A 21,665-nucleotide genomic window follows, 5' to 3' on the forward strand; every position below is an offset into this window, starting at 1 on the left:
CACAAATATTTTCAAGGGTGTTAGCACTCCACTAGATCCTAAATGCATATGCAATGAGTTAGAGCATCTAGTGGCACTTTGATAACCGCATTTCGATACGAGTTTCACCCCTCTTAATAGTACGACTATCGATCCTAAATGTGATCACACTCTCTAAGTGTCTCGATCACTAAACCAAAAGGCTCCTATTAATTTCACCTTTGCCTTGAGTTTTTTCTTTTTCTTTCTTCTTTTCCATGTCCAAGCATTTGATCATCACCATGCCATCACCATCATCATGTCATGATCTTTATTTGCTTCATCACTTGGAGTAGTGCTACCTATCTCATAATCACTTTGATAAACTAGGATAGCACTTAGGGTTTCATCAATTCACCAAAAGCAAACTAGAGCTTTCCATCTCCTCCTTTTTGGTAATTGATGACAACCCTTTCACAAAGATATAAATTGAAATTTATTTGAATCCATGTTGCTTGCCCAAGCATATTTACCATGTGTAAAAGGATATGGACAATTTTCATGAATCCCAAATGGTATTAATTGCTCCCCCTACATATGTGCTAAGAGTTTGGATTGTAGCTTGCACATATGCTTAGATAGGAAATATAGGAGACAATGTCTACCAAATAATGCTAAGGAACAAAAGATGGACCTTTGAAGCGTGATACCAATCGGAGTGCGCCAATATACCATCCTTAGCACCATGAGTAATTAGATATACACAAAAACTAGAATATCCCATGAGATCAACATTAGAAGCAAGGGTCTAGTTTTCATAATACGAGCATGAGTCTAGTTACTTAACCTATGCATGCTAGTTTTTCATTTTATCATTCAAACCTACAACTAGCATACACTACACAAGCATGGATATTGAAATTTAAAACTTGTGCCATGCAAGCAAACATATGAAATGCACATTCAAATGCATCCACCAAGTTTATGAGCTTGCTCCCCCTACTTGTGTGTTCAAAATTTTAATTGATCCATTTCTTTGTCATATCTCTCCTCCTATGTCAATTTTCACTATTTCTTCCCTTTTTATTTCTCCCCCTATCACTTATATCTTTGTTTTCCTCCTCCTTTGTCATCAATGACCACAAAGGCTTAAATTATAGATAGGTTGAGATTATCAATGTCAATCAATCGGGTGAGGATTATTTTTCCAAATTTGGTCCAATCGAGATCATTTGCCAAAGATATTTAACTCGGTTTGATCCAAGAACAAGCTTCTTCACACCTTCAAATAAGGGTTATCTTGTATCATGTTGAGTTAAACACTTATAGCTCATTTTCTAGATCAAACACTAGGTTTACAAGCCCACAAACATGTCATATGCTACCACTAGACCAAATTAAGCATAGAAGCAATAGTGATACCATACAATCATCAAATTTATTTTGATTTCATGAATGAGCCTATCAAATATGAAAGATGTCTAGATGCACTAAACATGTCCTTAGCAAGGATGTATGCCATGCCAATCAACTTTTACCTTGGATTGCTCAAAGAAGAGGCATGTCATATAAGTGGGGGTGCATCAACACATATTTGAGAAATCCAATATGTTCAACTCATTCCTTAGCTTGCAAAACCTTTTCTCATCCAATGGATTGGTAAATATATCGGCAAGTTGATCTTCGGTGCCTACACTCTCAATACTAATGTTCCCTTTTTGTTGGTGATCTCTTATGAAATGGTGGCGGACATCAATGTGCTTTGTTCTTGTATGTTGAACCGGATTGTTGGTTAACTTGATTGCACTCTCATTGTCACATAGCAATGGCACTTTCTTGAACTTGATTCCAAAGTCATTCAAGGTGGCCTTCATCCAAAGTAATTGTGCACACCAACTACCGGCGGATATGTATTCAGCTTCGGCGGTTGATAATACAATACTATTTTGCTTCTTTGATGACCATGAAACAAGTGATCTTCCCAATAATTGACATGTGCTCGAGGTGCTCTTCCTTTCAACCTTGTATCCCACATAATCCGAGTCAGAGTAACCAACTAGCTCAGACTTTGCTCCTTTGGGATACCATAAACCAACATTTGGTGTATGCTTCAAGTACCTCAATATTCTCTTTGTAGCCTTCAAATGACTATCTCTTGGCGAGGCTTGAAATCTTGCACACATGCATATACTAAACATGACATCCGGCCTTGATGCAATCACATAGAGTGGGCTTCCAATCATAGACTGATATAATTTTTGATCCACCATATTGCCACTTGCATCACTATCCAAGTTACCATTTGTTCCCATTGGTGTACTAATGGCTTTGCTATCACTCATGTCAAACTTCTTGAGTATGTCTTTCATGTACTTGCCTTGACTCACAAATATACCATTCTTCAATTGCTTGATTTGAAGACCAAGGAAGTAACTTAACTCTCCAATCATTGACATTTCAAACTCATTAGCCATCATCTTTCCAAACTCTTCACAAAAGTCTTGATTGGTTGATCCAAATATGATGCCATCAACATAGATTTGCAACACAAATAAATCTTCTCCAATCTTCTTGATGAAAATAGTGGTGTCAACCTTGCCCATCATGAACCATTTAGAGAGTAGGAAGTCCCTCAATCTCTCATACCATGCTCTAGGTGCTTGCGTCAAGCCATACAAAGCCTTCTTCAACTTGTACACATGGTCGGGTTTCTCGTCATCTTCAAAACCGGGAGGTTGCTCAACATATACTTCTTCATTTATGTAACCATTGAGAAATGCACTCTTGACATCCATTTGATAGAGTTTGATGTTGTGGGCACAAGCATAGGCTAGCAAGATTCTAATTACTTACAATCTAGCAACCGGGGCATATGTTTCTCCAAAGTCAAGACCTTCAATTTGTGTATAGCCTTGTGCTACCAATCTTGCTTTGTTCCTTACTACTATCCCATCTTGATCTTACTTGTTTCTAAAGACCCATTTGGTTCCAATCACATTGTGTCCCTTTGGTCTCTCTACCAATTCTCATACTTGATTTCTTGCTAAGTTATTCAATTCGTCATGCATAGCATTTAGCCAATCAACATTCTTCAATGCTCCTTCTATCTTCTTTGGTTCAATGGACGACATAAATAAGAAATACTCACAAAATGAAGTCAATCTTGATCTAGTTTGTACACCTCTTGAAATATCACCAATGATAGTGTCCAATGGATGATCCCTTGCAATATTGGTTGGTTAGAGTATTGAAACTTGATTGCTTGCACTTGCTTGATCATTGGGTTGAGATGATATACTAGCCACTTGATTTTGTTCATTATCATGAGAGCCATTTGTACTAGCTTGATTTGTATCATTTTGCACATTTGAGTTAGAGAGCACTTGCACTTGATCATCTTCATCATCATTCACTTGCCTAGGCCTCAATTCACCAATATCCATGTTCTTCATGGCATTTAAAAGTTGAATGCCTCTAATATCTTCCAAGTTCTCATTCTCTTCTTGTGAACCCTTGGTTTCATCAAATTCAACATTATGAACTTCATCAAGAGTACCACTATCCAAATTCCAAACTCTATATGCTTTACTAGTAGTTAAGTATCCAAGTAGGAATCCTTCATCACATTTCTTGTCAAACTTTCCCAATCTAGTGCCTTTCTTCAAGATATAACATTTGCAACCAAAGACCCAAAAATATGTAATGTTGGGCTTTCTATCATTCAAGAGCTCATATGGTGTCTTTTCTTTCAATGGGTGACAATAAAGGCGGTTGCTACAATAGCAAGCCGTGTTGATAGTTTTGGCCTAAAAAGATTGATTCACATTGTACTCACTAAGCATAGACCTTGCCATATCAATGAGTGTTCTTTTCTTCCTCTCAACAATGCCATTTGATTGTGGAGTATACTTGGCTGAGAATAAATGTCTAATTCCAAATTCATCACACAACTCAACAATTCTAGTGTTCTTGAACTCACTAGCATTGTCACTTCTAACTCTCTTGATGGTTGTTTCAAACTCATTGTGAATGCCTTTGACAAATTATTTGAATGTTGCAAACACATTACTTTTATCCACTAGAAAGAATACCCATGTGTATCTAGTGTAATCATCCACTATCACAAAGCCATATTTATTTCCACCGATGTTAGTATATTGTGTTGGCCCAAACAAATCCATGTGCAACAACTTAAATGCTTTACTAGTGCTCATCATGCTTTTCTTAGGATAGGTGTTTCCAACTTGTTTTCTAGCTTGACAAGATCTACACAGCTTATCTTTCTCAAACACTACATCTTTCAAGCCTTTAACCAAGTCATGCTTGACCAATCTATTCAATTGTTTCATTCCAACATGACCAAGCCTTCTATGCCATAACCAACATATGCTAGACTTAGTGAACAAACATGTAGATAGTTGAGCTTCACTAGCATTGAAATCAACTAAGTATAGATTCTCATATCTAAAGCCCTTGAAGATAAAGTTAGAGCCATCTACACTTATGATCTCTGCATCATCTACCCCAAATATGCATTTGAATCCAAGTCACACAATTGAGCCACGGATAGCAAATTAAAGTTCAAGCTCTCTACTAGCAACACATTGGATATGCTCATGTCATTGGATATTGCAATCTTACCAAGCACTTTGACCTTGCCTTTGCCATTGTCACCAAATGTGATACTATCATAACCATGATTATCAATGGTATTGATTGAGTTGAACATTCTTGCATCATCGGTCATGTGTTGAGTGCACCCACTATCAAGAACCCAATGCCTTCCTCTGGCTTTGTAATTGACCTACAAAAGAAGAACAATTCTTTTTAGGTGCCCAAACTTGCTTGGGTCCTTAAAGGTTAGTGACCAAGCTCTTTGGCACCCAAATGACTTTCTTCTTTGAGCCCATCCATGGTGTACCAATAAGCTTAGCCTTTTCACCATTTGCACCCTTGGTAAGCACATAGAAAGAATTAATCTTAATTGAGGATACATTAGCATTTTTGCTCTTGTTCTTGCATTCATGTTCTTTATTACCAACTTGCTTTCAACTAGTGCAAAACCGACCATTGTTCTTCACAAAACTAGTCTTGTGAGGAGCAAAGGCCACCTTGCCTTTCTTGGGGGTATAGCCCAATCCCTCTTTGTAGAGAGAAGCTCTTTGGCTACCCAAGCACATAAGCAACTAGTCCTCACCACCATAGGCCTTAGCCAAGGTGTGAGTGAGCTCATTGACCTCCTTCTTGAGGGTCTTATTCTCAACCATTAGTGAGGCATCACAAGTGCAACCATCACTACTAGATGAGGTGGAGGTAGAAGTGCTACAATAAGGGTTAGTGGGAGCAACAATGATAGGATTATATAATGATTCATCAATTAAGTCACAAGTTAAGCCTACATTACATGTCTCAACATACTTCTTCTTATTTTGCTCATCAAGCAAAGAGGAATGAGCATTTTCAAGCTTCTTATGAGCCTTGCCAAGCTTCTCATGGGCTTCCTCTAGCCTCTCATGAGATGCATTGAACTCATCAAAGGCTTGCTTAAGGGCTTTTAGTTCCTTACACAAGCTTTTGCATTCCCTTGTCTTAATGTCGAAGTGTTCTTTAGCATCATCTAGCATGTCAAGTAGTTCATCCTTAGTTGGTTCATCATCATCACTATCACTTTCATTTTCATTTTCATCTTCCTCATCACTTCCATCATCACAAGTTTGTACCTTAGTGGCCTTAGCCATGAAGCATTATGGAGTGTCGAAGAGAGAAGGCTTCTCATTGATAGCAATGCTTTCAAGTGCCTTCTTCTTGGTGGTCTTGTCATCATCACTATCATCATCATCACTTGTGGAAGCATCACTATCCCAAGTGACCACATCTGAACCACCCTTCTTCTTCTTCTTGAGGGTCATCTTGTCCTTCTTCTCTTTCTTTTCCTTCTTGTCCTTCTTCTTGTTTTTCTTGTCATCATTATTGTCACTATTGTATGGGCATTGAGCAACAAGATGATCTTTGCTTCCGCAATTGAAGCACCTTCTTGACTCTTCCTTGTTCTTGGATGAAGACTTCTTTCTTCTAGCATGGTAGCCCATCTTCATCATGAACTTGCCAAATCTCTTGACAAAGAGAGCCATCTTCTCATCATCCATCTCATCAAAGCTCAAGTCTTCATCTTCACTTGATGATTCTTGCTTTGCTTTGCCCTTGGATGATGTGGCCTTGAATGCCACACTCTTCTTCTTGTCATCCTTATTCTCCCTCTTTTCTTCCTTCTCATCATCATCTCTATAAGCATCATCGATCATGATATCTCCTAGGATTTGGTCTGGTGTCATTGTGTCCAAACTAGTCCTCAATAGCAAGGTGACCAACATGCCTAATCTTGTGGGTAAGCATTTCAAGAACTTATGAGAGAAGTCCTTGTCCTCCACCTTCTCACCAAGTGCTTTGAGATCATTGACAAGCTCTTCCATCCGATGGAACTTGTCTGGCACACTCTCATCTTCTTTCTTCTTAAAGCTAGCAAATTTCTCCTCGAGAATGTATGCCTTTGCACCCTTCATTGCCTTGGTGCCCTCGAATGATTCTTCCAACTTATTCCAAGCAGAGCCATCTCAATGTTCTTGATTTGCTCAAATATTCTCACATCAATTGCATCATGAATGGCACTTAGAGGAATGTCATTGTTTTGGAGAAGCACTTCTTCGGCCGCGGTGGGATTCTTTGTATCGGCAATCTCAATTTTGGTTTCTACCACTTTCCACACCCTTCTATTGATTGACTTGGTATGTATGGTCGTCTTTGACTTCCAATATGGATAATTTGTGCCATCAAATTGGGGTGGCTTCTTGGTGTTGTTGATTTGAGCCATTTTGACACCAAAGGTTGTTAAGCCTCAAATCACGGTGACCACGGCTCCAATACCACTTGAAAGATCCTAATGGCTAGAGGTGGGGTGAATAGCCTATTAAAAATTTCTACAACAACACTTAGCAAACTAGTTAGACAAATATGAGGCGAAACGAGTGTTGCACTAGCCTACTAAAAATGTAAGCCACCTACCACAATTCTAGTTTCTATAGTCTCAATCCACACAATGGCTATGTCACTACACTAAGTTAGTGTACTCTCAAAGGCTAACTAAAGAGCCACACTAACCAAACTAACAAGCTCTCATGACTAGCTACACTAAAGAGCTTGACAACTAGTTTGCGGTAATGTAAAGAGAGAGAGCAAGATGGTTATACCACCGAGTTGAGGAATGAACCAATCAACCACAAGAATGAATACCAATGAAGACCAATCACCTTGGAATCAAATGATGACACAATGATTTTTTTACCGAGGTTCACTTGCTTGCCAGCATGCTAGTCCTCGTTGTGGCGATTCACTTACTTGGAGGTTCACGTGCTAATTGGCATCACACGCCAAACCCTCAATAGATACAATCACTCAAGCAATACACTTGGATTCTCTCCCAATCTCACAAAGACGATGAATCAATGATGGAGATGAGTGGGAGGGCTTTGGCTAAGCTCACAAGGTTGCTATGTCAATGAAAATGGCCAAGAGAGTGAGCTAGAGCCAGCAATGGGGCTTAAATAAAGAGCCCCCATGAATAGAGCCATTGGCTTTCTGTTCCCTAAAAAGTTGGGGCGACCGGACGCTCCGATCAGATCAACCGGACGCACTCGGTCCAGCGTTCAGTCAATGGATGCATGCCATGCGTCGCCTCCGTTCAACCTCAGTTGCGTGATCTCAACGGTCGTCTGTCGCACGTCAAAGGTCAAGTAGCAACCGGACGTAGCACAGTGAGATGACCAGACGCTACCACGCCTAAGTCCGGTCATTCACATAGAGCTCCTCGAGCCTCAATTTTGTGACTGGACGCGTCCGCTCTTGCACGACCGGACGTAGACCAGCGTCCAATTAGCTCTATGCCCACGCACCAACTTCGGTGCTGCCTACGTCACTGTACGTCACCCTAACCAGATGCGTCCACTCCTGCACGACTGGATGCAGACCAACCAGAGTCTGATCGTTTCCAGAGAGCTCCTGGAGCCTCAGTTTTGCGACCGGATGCGTTAGGTTGGTCACGATCGGACACAGCACTTGAGTCTGGTCTTTCACTGCCTACCATGTGTCACTGTTGCTCCTCATGCCAAGACATCGGCATACGTCATGTGGTGACTGGACGCACCCCCTGCGTGTCTGGTCCCTCTTTCTCTTCAGTGGCCGGTCAAGGGACCGAGGGCAGCCTTCACTGCGTGCCACTATCTGGATGCAGGGTCAGAGTCCGGTCACTGCCCAAGGCAGAGTCCGGTCAATACGAAATAGCTCCTTTTGACCCGTAACTTCACCACCCTTGATCAAATGTGCCAACCACCAAGTGTATCACCTTGTGCACATGTGTTAGCATATTTTCCCAAATATTTTCAAGGGTGTTAGCACTCCACTAGATCCTAAATGCATATGCAATGAGTTAGAGCATCTAGTGGCACTTTGATAACCGCATTTCGATACGAGGTTCACCCCTCTTAATAGTATGACTATTGATCCTAAATGTGATCACACTCTCTAAGTGTCTTGATCACTAAACCAAAAAGCTCCTATTAATTTCACGTTTGCCTTGAGCTTTTTCTTTTTCTTTTTCTTTCTTCTTTTCCATGTCCAAGCATTTGATCATCACCATGCCATCACCATCATCATGTCATGATCTTTATTTGCTTCATCACTTGGAGTAGTGCTACCTATCTCATAATTACTTTGATAAACTAGGTTAGCACTTAGGGTTTCATCAATTCACCAAAACCAAACTAGAGCTTTCATGCATCCGGTCGCAATACAGAGGCTCGAGGAGCTCTTTGGAAATGACTGAACTCAGGCATAGCAGCATCCAGTCATGTCACCATGCTATGTTTGGTCGCTACTTGACCGTTGGCGCACGATAGCCGACCATTGAGATCCCACGACTAAGGTTGAACGGAGGCGATGCGTGGCATGCATCCTTTGATCGGATGCTGGACCGGGTGCGTCCGGATGCCCCGACTTTTTAGGGAATAGAGAGCCGATGGCTTTATTCATGGGGGCTCTCTATTTAAGCCCTATTGCTGGCTCTAGCTCTCTCTCATGGCCATTTGCATTGACATAGCAACCTTGTGAGCTTAGCCAAAGCCCTCCCACTCATCTCCATCATTGATTCAATATCTTTATGAGAGTGGGAGTGAATCCAAGTGCATTGCTTGAGTGTTTGCATCTAGAGGCACTTGGTGTTTGTGTTTCGCTATGGGATTCACTTGTTATTCTTGGTGGTTGCCACCACCTAGATGGCTTGGAGCAGCGAGGATCATCGAGCGGAGGTTGGTGATTGTCTCCGGCTCCGACCGCGGTGATTGTGAGGGGTTCTTGACCTTTCCCCGATGGAGAGCCAAAAGGTACTCTAGTAAATTGCTCGTGGCTTGTGTGATCCTCATCTTGTGTTGGTTGTGCGGCACCCTATTGAGGGTTTGCCGTGTGATGCCAATTTGTGCGTGAACATCTAAGTGAATAAATCGCCACAACAGGGACTAGCTTGTCGGCAAGTAAGTGAACCTCGGAGGAAAAATCATTGTGTCTTGATTGTCTCGTTGGTATTCATTTGTATTCACTCATTGGTCACTTGCTACGGTGTACCTCTCTACCATTCTCTTGTATTTGATTATACATTCACTTGGATAGAGCTAGTGGTGGTTAAGACTAGATAGTGTATCATTTAATTGTATTACTCTCACTAGGTTGATCAACTAGGTGTATATTAGTGACATAGCTTTGTTGTGATATACTAGAGATCATAAAAAATGGAATTTGTTAGGTGGCTTACAACCCCAAGTATAGTGCTAGCGCAAAATTTGCTTCGCCATCTTATTGACTAATCATTCGTCTTAGTGTTGTAGAAATTTTTAATAAGCTATTCACCCCCCCTCTAGCCATTAGGACCTTTCACATGCCTAGAAAGCTCTTGAGGTATTTGTGATTTTGGGGTTAAGGCTAATCCTTGATAGTGGCAATCTTGGTTGGGTCTGTAGCTACCCCTTGATTACTGATGATGTGACCTAAATAGGTGAGCTGTTGCTTGGCAAAATAGCATTTGGACTTTTTGACATGAAACTTGTGTTGCTGGAGGATGGTAAGTACAGCAGTGATGTGCTAAAGATGTTCCTCCCAAGAACTGCTATAGATCAAAATGTCATCAATAAAGACAACAACACACTATCTGAGCAAGGGTGCCAGGATAGCATTCATAACTATTGAAATGTAGCAGGGCCTCCTATAACACCGTAGGGCATAACTATATACTCAAAATGTCCATGGTGTGTCTAAAAAGCAGTCTTATACTCCTCACCCTCAGCCATTCTGATTTGGTGAAATCCAGAGCAAAGATCAAAGGAAGTGAACCAAGATGACCCACTCAATTCATCTAGTAACACTTCAATAATAGGCAATGGATATTTGTTTTTAATGGTATGAGCATTGAGGCATCTGAAGTCAACATAGAGGCGCCAATCTCCTATCTTCTTTCTAACCAACAAGGCAGGAGAAGAAAATGGCTTGTGCTAGGTTGAATCCACCCCTTGTCCAGCATGTCTATGATTTGTTGCTCAATTTCATCTTTTGTGCCGGATTGTACCTGTAAGGTCTAAGACAGAAGGGCTAGGTCCCCTCTAGTAAGGGAATAGAATGGTCTCTAGCTCTGAAGGGTGGCAGTTCAGAGGGTGGAGAAAATACTGCATCAAACTTCTGTAGTACTTGTTGTAGTTCATCTAGAATATCAAGAGATTGAGGTTCAGCATTGCTAACTGCTTGCAGTTGTATAACATATAAAATGGACTCAGTCTTCTCCAAAGCTTGCAACTGGAGATTGGACAGTGGGGGTCCTAACTGTGTTTGAGTTAGGATACCTTGAATCTTGATCTTAGAACCTTGGTGACAAAATTGTAACCATCTCTGTACTAGTGAACCTTCATAGGGCTGTGGAGCTCCAGCCAATCCATGCCTAATATGACATCATAACCCTAAAGAGGAATGCTTTTGAAAGTGGTGTAGAAAGAATGGCCTTGAATGCCCCACATCTGTTGAGGCAGTTGATGTAACACCCTTGGTGTTACGCCCTAAACAAATTACTAAACCATGTCATGAGCATCATGTTTATGTGATAATGCATGTGATAGAATGTGTGGATAAAATTTTTGGAACCTAAGATGATCAATAAAAATGCTAAATGAGAGGCTATTCCATAACCCATGTATATCAAGTAGGGTTTAAAACCAATTTTTATTGAACAAAAATACTATAGAACATATATGTGGCATTTAAATAAAGTTTGGAATATGAACTTTGTAGATTACAATGAAATCCTTGCTGCAGAAAAATAACATCGCTAGCTAACATTTTTGATAGCCTAGAAATGGAACTTGGAATCAAGATTCAAGACAGCAAGACAATGCCATGTTTGGGAATTTATTTTGTGAAATCGAGTTAAGAAGTGGTGTCATGTTTTAGCTTGAGTTGGTAGCCTGATAAGCCCTCTGGAGATGGTGAAGGTGGTTTGATTCCTAGAACAATCGTTTAGTTTTTATAGATGCTTTAAAATTCGTGCATGACACGTTCTCGGGCTTGTTCGTCGGGTGAGCGCGATCACCACGCCCGGCCGCACGGCGTCACGCGCTGGTCGCACGCATGCATGCTGCCTCATGTGGCTGGCCACAGCTGCTTTGGCCTAGCTGTGGCCTGGCCGCCACTGGCCTCTAGTACGCGGAGCCACCGCCGCTGCTTGCGTAGCCAAGCGGTACTGCCACCGGCCCAGCCACGCTGACGTACTGCCGACCCGCCTCACGCCACGATGCAGCCACTGCCGGTGCCATCACCTCACCGTCACGTCTGTGCCTCTCTCTGCACCGCTGCGCCGCTACTTGCCTGGTTCGAGGTGGCCACTGCCACACGCACGTGGCCGAGCTTGTCGTCGCCTTGGCATTTTTGGCGCTGCGCCACGCGGGCCACGGGCCATGCCGGTCGTGGATGCGCGCTTGTCCGTAGCATCTGTGCGCGTGCCTCCACGATCACGCCAACTGTGTCCCGCCAAGGTGAGCCAAGCTGAACCCACCTATCACGCCCCATCTCTCTGTCTCTCTACTGCCACCGTCGAGCCGCGCCATCAAATTAAGCATCGAGCGATCACCTCCATTCATTTCAGCGCATCCATGGCTTCATCATCAAGTCCTCTCGCTGCCTGACCTCACTTAGCCTTGAACCGTGCATGATCAAGCTCCAATTTGGAACTTTCCCCGCCACCGTACCAATAAGGCAGCACTCGGCCATGGCCGAGGGCAGCCCTCCATCACTTCACCTCGAGCCAATTCCAGTGCACCACTAGATTCACCTTTATCCCTTCTTCACCCTGCACGCTGTAGCTGAACCTCTACTACCTCCCTATCATCGCTGACGCGACCGTGCCACCATGGTGCGCTGTCACATGGCTCGGCCGCACGTGGCCAGCCCTTCTCCGTCATCCTCCACTCCAACCGTCACCTCAGCCTGGTCCACGGTAGCCTCCTGATGCTCGCGCGCTAACCAATTAGGTCTGTAGCTGCCCTAGCTCAACGGAACAGTGGTGCCATCATCGCGGCTGGCCGCGCACCGCTGCAGCCTTCCCCAGCAAGTCATGTCACCCCGCACCGCCACTTAGCGTAGCTGCTCGGGTCGAAGATGGTGACCGACCCGTTAGGAGGGTCGGTGAGGTCCCAGGTGGCCGGCGCGGCCGCGCTGTGTCACCACCCGCCGAGCCGCCGTGCACTGAGTTGCCTGGGGTGCGCGCGTGGGAATTCCAGGAAAGCCAGGGGGTTGAGTGAGCTAGGGGGAAATAACGTTAGGACTTTGTTGTAATTCGAGAGAAGTGCGATGTCTATTTTGCAAAAGTGCTAGCGCGCGCGGCATTCCCCACCACGCACCATCTCGGGCGCGGGCCGGCGTCGCGTGGGACGCTTCAGCGGGCCGCTGCGCGCGTGCGTGCTGCGTCGCGCGGGCTGCGCGTGTGGGCCACGCAGGAGATTCATTTTTCTTTTGCCTAGGAAATTAGTAATGGTTTTCTAATTTAATTTTTGAGTTGATCTTTGGTAATTAATATAAAATCATGTAGGTCTTCAAAAATTATGAAATAAATTTTGTTAGATTCCTAAAATTATGGTCTATCTGTTGGTGTATTTAGTTTATACTTATATGTGTTGAAACTAGGAGCTATTAAATCGTTTGAGAATACTTAATATTATTAAGCTAATAATTGTAGAAATTTTTGTGGTAAATTGGTGATAGCTTTAGTCCTAAAATTTTTATGGTAGCTTTATTGTATTATTATGTGCTCACTATAATTTTTGTAGCCTTAGAATAGACTAAGCGTTAGGGTAGTTAAATGCCCTTTATTTCAATATACATTAAATCCTTAGTGGAACTAAAGGTATACCCTTAAATTGCAAAGCTACATGTTTGTTAGTTGAACCCCAACACTTTGCTTGATGAAGATGATAGTTAGCTTAGTATCTTAGTCATTAGAGCTAGCTTAGTAGCTTGGTGTGCGTATTCTTATTTTAAGAGTTGTTGTTGCCTAAATGCTAAATGGTTGCATCATCATCGCATGCATGTAGAGAACGAGTTGGTGGAGATAGTGACCACAGAAGATCGCGAGTTCGAGGCGATCGTTGAGGAATACATGGAGGAGGTCCTCGTGAGGGAGGAGGTCCCGAAGCCGCCACTGACTGACACAGTTAACACTGCGCCTGCCCAAGGCAAGTCCCGGTGCATAACCCTTATTTTTGATAATCACTATATGTATATATGTGATGTGCATTTACGTTACAGCAATTTTATAAAAACCACATGCATAGATATATCTGTCCTATAAATCTTACTAGTGCAGGTTTGAGAAGCTGCTATGCTTAGGTTTTTGATAGCGTGAGTAACCTGTAGTTATTCACAATAGGTGATTATTATCATTACTCTCATGATAAAAATGATGAAAGGAAAAATAGAGATCGGACATGGATATGGTATGGGTGTTGGTGGGTGTAACGAGTTGTGTCCCGCGGCCATGGGGCTTAGCTTGGTTACACTATTTTTCCTGTCCATGTCGATTGAGGACTGTCCGTTGCTGTGGATGGTAGTCAGGTCACAGACTTATTATCCTGAGCACATACTTGTTTATGGGAGCGGGAATGCTCGTAACGCTCTTGTCCTGGGTTCTGGCTCTTTCCGGACCGACTGATTGGAGACGGAGAAAGGTGGTCTAAGCACCATATTGAGACCGGGTCTCAAGTGTGGGTGCTTGGAGTCCAAATTTGAACGGGGACCTGGACCCCGTGACAGAAGTGAAATGTGTTGGTCTTGTTTGTGCCTGGGGTACAAATGGGGCATGTGTTTTGGGGTACCCAGCTGGGATACATTGGTTTGCGAATTGCTGTTTTCATGAGACGGTACGATTTAGCTATGGTCTAGCACCATAGTAAGAACTGGAATATGAAAGATGGTAAATTGGTTATGATTGCTCAACCCTTGCTTGAAAGTAAAATAGGTGCTTACCTAGAATGGTTAGCTAATGAAGTAATCATAACTGCTAATTAAACTTGATCTTAAGGACATACTTCTAGTTATGCTTTTCGCAAACAAAAATAAAACAGCAAACTCATATTGCCTATCATACCCCTTGGAGTCAGGAAACTATTCCCACTAGTCGGGTAAGTCATGCGAGTACATTGTGTACTCAGGGTTTATTTTACCCTATTACAGGTGCAGCTTGAGAAGTAGCTCTTGTATGAAGGATTCTTTTGGTGGGCACAGACGGATCCTTGTATCGTTTCCACTAGATGTTTATTTTCATTCCGCTGTTTAATTATCGCACTCTGAACCCTGATATTATAATAAATAATTTCCAAGAACTCTTGTTGTATGAAATGGACTAAGTATCGTAAGCACGTACTCATTATTGGATTCGGAAGGTAAAACGTGGATTGATTCAAGTTCTCTCGTGGGGTGTGCTCGACGGAACTGTCCGATGTAGCTAACTTTCGGGGTGCTTAGTGTCTAGTGGACGACGAGCGCTTCCGAAAGCGTATTATTTCGTGCGGTTCTGCCACAGTTGATGAGTGCACAACATGGTTTCACCATTTGCAACTCGCACCTGAGCAGTAGATTGAAGTTTCTGCCACCATGGAACAGTTTCAGCTAATTGTTGGTTGATGAAACTGTTGGAACTTCCTGAATCAACCAGCATGAAGAACTATTTGCCAGCTAGATAACCTGAGTCCGATGGTTCTTACCCCTTCAGTGCCATTCGAAGCTTGTGCTGACAAAGCCATAAGCTCATCATCTGAGTTAGACTCTTCTACATTCGAGGCACAGAGTACTTCTTCAGCATCACTGCAACACTTCCACACTTCTTCCATAGCATTCAGTGAAATAATTGCTGGGCATTTGTGTTGTGGACTCCATTTCTCACCACACTTGAAACACAGACCTTTTCCTCTCCTCTAATTCTTCAGAGATGTCAGCTAGTCATCCCCAGTCTTCGGCTTAAGTGCATCAGCAACTTTCTTGTCATCCACTATTCTAATAGGACTTGGAGCAATTGCAGAGGATTGCTTCACAGCTTCAGAAGAGTGTTTCTTAGAATAAGACCCAAATTCAGTTCTTCCGGAGAATTGATCATGCACAGCTTCTTCCTGCAAAAAGGCCAAGGAGCTAGCAGTATCTAGATCTTGAGGCCTGTGCATCATAACAACTGCACGAATGTCTTTCTTTAAACCATCAACAAAACGATTTGTAATGGCAGTTTGAGGAAAAGATGGGTCATGGGCTAACAGTTGGTGTACTAAGTCACTAAACTGCTCAACGTAATCAGAGACTGTGGACACTTGTTTGATGTGAAATAATTGTCTAAGTAGATGGTTGTGCTCGTCTTTATCAAACCTATTGCAAACAGTGCTAACAAAGTTTTCCCAATTCATGGCACTAAGGGTGGCTTGCACGGTTTGGTACCAGAGAGCAGCAGAGCCAATGAAGCGCATATAGTTCAAAGAAGGTCTCACAATTTTTGATCCACAACCGAGGGTTAGAACCATCAAAGTAGGGAACTCTATATTGGGTATGGGAGGATGAACAGGTGTGTAAATCAACCGATCACGGGGCACATAATCATCCAAATTGTAAGCAATAGGAGAAGTTTTTGGAAGCTTCACCGCACTTGTGACTGGGGTTGGGTTCGGGGCGACGGTTTACACCGCCCCGAAGCTAGCACCCCGGTGGGTAGATCCCTTGCCGTGGTTTAACGACCCAGATGCTGCTCCTTTCAGAGTTGGCTCCAGATGAGTAGAGCCCAGCACCTTCACGCCCGGGGAAGCAGAGATTTCTTCCCGGCCAGTCGATGAAGAGGGTTGGGCGATGGTGACGGAACCCAGAGAAGCCTCCACCACCAGCTCGGAAGGAGGAAGGAGGACTCCCAGCGCGCGCTCCACCCGCTCGCCGAGATCGAGTACTGCATGCTCCAATTCGTTGACGAGGTTGTCAACTTGAGGCTTCCAAGTAGCGATCTCCGTCTTCAGAGCCCGCATCTCCGACATAGAACTCTTGAGTTCGTTGATCCCCTTGGAGTTCTCATCGCCATGGCCATCTAACGACGGGTAAGGTACTGACGATAGGCCAGAATCATGATTCACTGTAGCCGCCGCTGTTGATCAAGCCGACCTCGGCACGGACCTATGCATCCTCGCGATCGACGCTGCAAGAGCGAATCACAGAGGAGAGCCAGCCGTCGAGGATTACGACTCCGGATCGAAACAGCGAGGGTAAGAACAGGAATCGATGGCTTCGATACCAAATTGTTACCGACTACACGAGTTCAGCTTTATATTGATAGGGTAAGTGGAACAAGGTCTCGGAACACCAGCGACTCGCCGTGCCCGCCGCCACCGTCACCTACCGGCACGGTTCAGGAAATATGACCAAGTCGAGTTTTGCCTTCTCAGGCAAGGGTACAAGAAGGAGCCGTGTGAGCTTTCGCTTCCGAGCTGGGCCACACAGGGCCGTTGTTCAATTCACCCAGTCTGGCCCGTATACTTGAGTGTTCGCCTTCTTGGTCCTTTTGGACCGCTCGGCCCGTCCCGCTTCCACTTGCTTCATTCCTGTGCCACCTTCAGGTTCTTCAGATGCCGTAGCAAAGGTAGGTGGTCTTGCGACGGTGACAGGCTGGCTGATGCCATGATCGCCGCCCTCACCGCCGGCAGATTCACGATCGAGAATACATACAAAGCGTCGTGCTCGCTGCGTCGAGGAAAAGCCGAAAGGGAACGGGTGGGTGGACTGCAATCTGCAAGTCACGGATGGCACCTAACGAAAGCTCGTATGTCATGCCAGGCCGTCTGCAGCCCAAAGTCAAAGACTCATAGCCCACAAGGACAGGGCCCAAGTAACGATTGTTTGAGGTGCTCATCTTCTTTCTTGCGTCCAGCGCCTGTGGCTACTGAACACGCATAATACGTTTGAAAACAAATAAAATATTTAGAACATAAATTTACAATAAACATGTAAAGCCATTGTAACTCATGGAACATCCAGATCTACTTTACAACATCCAAATAAAACAGTTCCAACATCCGTCTGGCTTGCAACATACGTGTTTATCCATTGCAACACATACAACATCCCCGATATACTTTTACAACATTAAAATAAAACGCTTGCAACATCCATACGAAACACCTGCAACATGCATATGAAACACCTGAAACACTTGCAACATGCGTATGAAACACTTGCAACATTCGGATAAAAGACTTGCAACATGCATATGAAACACCTCAAACACTTGAAACATACCCTTGCAACATGCTTTTAGCGCAACATCTTCTTCCTACTTGGGCGAATGGAGGCTCGTCGTCGTGGAGAGAGGGGGGAAGGCCACCGGTCTTGTACGAGCTGGTACCGGAGAAGGATGGAGGCGCTCGGATCTCGCCGCTCTGGGTCCCGCAACTACGGATCTCGGAGTGGGGCGTGACAGTGAATGGAGCGTGGCGCAGCCGGGGCGCGCGTGCCTCGGGGAGAGGCACGGTGTGTGTGTGGGGGGGGGGGGGGCGCTACTCGGGTAGAGGCGTAGCGTGTGCGGAGGCGGGGCGCTACTCAGGCAGAGGCGCATCGCATCCGATGGAACGGGAAAAGCCACGGTGAGGGAAGGGTGTTGGAGGATGAGCGAAGTGGGTTTTTTGAGAGAGATGGGAGCCGATCCTACGCAGGTCAAGCCACGTCCGGACGGGAGCACGGGACGGACACCCATGGAGAATCATTATCTTTATGCATTTCCTTTCCTTGACTACACGCAAAAAAAAAAAAGAAAGGAAGAAAGAAAATGAAAGGGAAAGCACGTGTGATTGGCATATGGAGAAAAACCGGGAGATGTAGGGGAGGGGGGAATCGGCCGGAGGGTGTGTCGGCCGGGCACACGGCCACACTTCGTCATTCTAGATAAACGATGACATTTGTCAGTTTTTAGTTGTGTAGCGTAGTTGTGGTGTAATGTAAAATATATATATTGTAGATTAGGTAACAAATGGTCTGGAAATGACAGTTTTGATAAGTCGACTAGGGAAAAATTGAAAGAACTAAAATTGAAAAGGTAGTGGCTACATTTTTTCACTCCTTTTTTTTCTTGTTTTTATCTGGTACAACTTTATGCACACAACCCACACACTCCACACTCACACACACGCACACACATGTGCGTGTCTGTACACACGCAAAGAAGAGATTGGGAGGTGATGCCTCCGGTGTGTGTTAGATTGGGAGGCGATGCCTCTAGTACGTGGGAAACGCGCAGTACCACCAAATGTGCACATGTGCGTAAAATTTTTGAAAATTTTCCAGAAAAAGATGCGATCACTAGACCCTGTATAGCCCTACCACTGGACCACAGGCCCATTCGCTCCTTTTTTTCCCTTATTAGCTAACAAGTAACAAATGGCGTAGAAATGACAGTTTTGTTAAGTCGCCTAGGGGAAAAATAAAGGAAAAAAATAAATGAATAAATTAAAAAATGAAATTGTACTTGTGTTAAACAAGCACACACACTTATTTTTTACCAAACTATGGAATTTTGCAGTTTTTGTTTTGGTACATAGGTGAGAGGTGGGATGAAAATCTAAAATTTTGTTTGTTCAGACGTTTTTTAGTCTTAATCAATTCCAATTAAGGTCGGGCCTTATACTTTGGGCTGGACTGGAATTGGTTTTTTCTGGCCCACGTACAGACACCCTGCGAACCTCTCCATTTGACAATTTCGTTCTTGCCCAACGGCACCGCACGCACCAAATCTTCTTCTTGGTTAGTACTGTACTCTATTTCTATAACAAATAGTGTCTCAGTCCATCGCATCCAAGCTTCATTTGCGTCAAGCTGTCTAAATTTTAATCAAATTTATAAAAAACATGAATATTTATTTATAACATCAAATAAAATGTACTATTAAAATATATTTCATAACAGATCTAAAAGTACTTATATAGTATTATAAATATTGATAGTTATTGGTATGAACTTGGTCAAATATGCCGTCAAAAAGAACTTGGTCAAATAATACAAGATGGTGTTATTACTATATAATAATTGAAATTCTTTTCGAGACAAGGTGAGGGTGTGTTTAGTTGAGGAGGTGAAAATTTTTGGGTGTCACATCGGATGTGTCGGAAGGATGTCGGGAGGGGTTTTTGGATACTAATAAAAAAACGAATTACAGAACCCATCAGGAAACTGCGAGACGAATCTAATGATACTAATTAATCGGTCATTAGCACATGTGGGTTACTGTAGTACTTAAGGCTTTCCATGGATTAATTAGGCTTAAAAGATTCGTCTCGCGATTTTGCCAAGAACTGTGCAATTAGTTTTTTTTCGTCTATATTTAGTACTCCATAGATGTGTCCAAACATGCTCTTTTACTGTAGGAGGCAAAAAATTTTGGAAACTAAACACGCCCTGACGTAGCAGAAAAGTAGTAGACGTGACATGCATATCATCATTTGTCTTGCTAGAATGTGAGAAAAAGCAGACCTCAGATATGCTGACAAAGTGACATAACAGTTAACAAGAGTAGATCAACATGAGTCATGAACCCATTATGACGTGTAGGGCTGGCTAGCTGGAAACTTGTTGTTTAGGAAACTTGAATCAAATTGATTCATAATGTTGGTCGTTAAATATTTTTATTGATTGTGACCTTCGACTTGTTATTATTTGGTAATTGAGAGTCTCCTAGTATTTTTTTTTTCTTGAGGTGGGGCTGAGTCTCTGGAAATGTTCATTCAATGTGCTCAAAATGTTGATATGCTATATAAACTTTTGGACAAAATTGAAGATTTGTAAGTTAGCTTGTGAATATTTGTTTTTCAGCTGCCCGTTTGAATTCATGTTACTATGTTAGCTTGACTTTGCTATTTGAATTCATGTTACTATGTTAGCTTGACCTAGCTATATATTTGCATCTTGATTTACAATGAACAGTTAATACGCTATCCTGGTACCGGTATGAAGTTCCGCGACTTTGCTAGATCTTGGTTTATCCACTTCTCGCTTGTCCTTAGTGCCCAGATTGAGTAAATCAAATATGCTGGCAAGCTTAGTCATTTTCATGTGAAATACTGAAGACAATTTACAGGGCTTTCTTGATATAAACTTCCCAAGTCCTAAAAAGAACGCAATTCTAGGCTTTGGATAATTCAAAATTTTCTAAGTTTGACCAATTTTACAAGAAAAAATATTGAAATTTACTCCTCCATATTTTGGACGAACGTGTGGCGCAACTCGGTGAGGCCATAAAAGCATCAGCACCAGCATCCCGGCCGGCCATGGGCCCATGCCACGGTGGCCTCGACGTCCGTCACCTCCACAGGCGCGCGGCAGCAGCCACGAGGCTGCACGAACACGAGTAACAGGAAGATGCGCGGGCGAATCTGCCACCCCTTGCATGCGTGCACTCCAAGTCTCCAACGCACGGAAAAAAAAAGAAAAAAAAGAAAAGAAAACACGAGTGGTTGGCACGGAGAAAATAACCGTGAGATGATGCAGGGAAAGAGGAAATCGGCCAGAGGGTGCGCCGGTCGCCCACACTTCGTCGTTCTAGATAAAAACGATGACACCTGGGCCTTGTTTCACACTTCGTCGTTCTAGATAAAAACGATGACATCTGGGCCTTGTTTAGATTGTAAGTTTTTTCATTTTCTCCATCACATTAAATCTTTGGACACATGTATGAAGTATTAAATGTAGATAAAAAATAACTAATTACATAGTTTAATTGTAAATTACGAGACGAATCTTTTGAGCCTAGTTAGGCCATGATTGGATAATAATTGTCAAATACAAACAAAAGTGCTACAGTGCCAAATACTGATTTCTGACCCCAATCTAAACAAGGCCTTGACGTTCTTTAGTTGTGTGGCTGTAGTGTAATGTAAAAAATCATATACTGTAGATCATAGATTAGCTAACAAATGACGTGAAAATGGCAGTTTCGATAAGTCAACGACGAGGGAAAAAATGAAATATAAATAAAAATCATAATTTTTTCAATCCTTTCCCCCCCTTATTAATTAGCTAACAAGTAAAAAATGGTGTGGTAATGACGGTTTTCATAAATCACCTAG

This window comes from Miscanthus floridulus, chromosome 9 (genome assembly GCF_019320115.1).
Source record: "Miscanthus floridulus cultivar M001 chromosome 9, ASM1932011v1, whole genome shotgun sequence".
NCBI lineage: Eukaryota > Viridiplantae > Streptophyta > Magnoliopsida > Poales > Poaceae > Miscanthus > Miscanthus floridulus.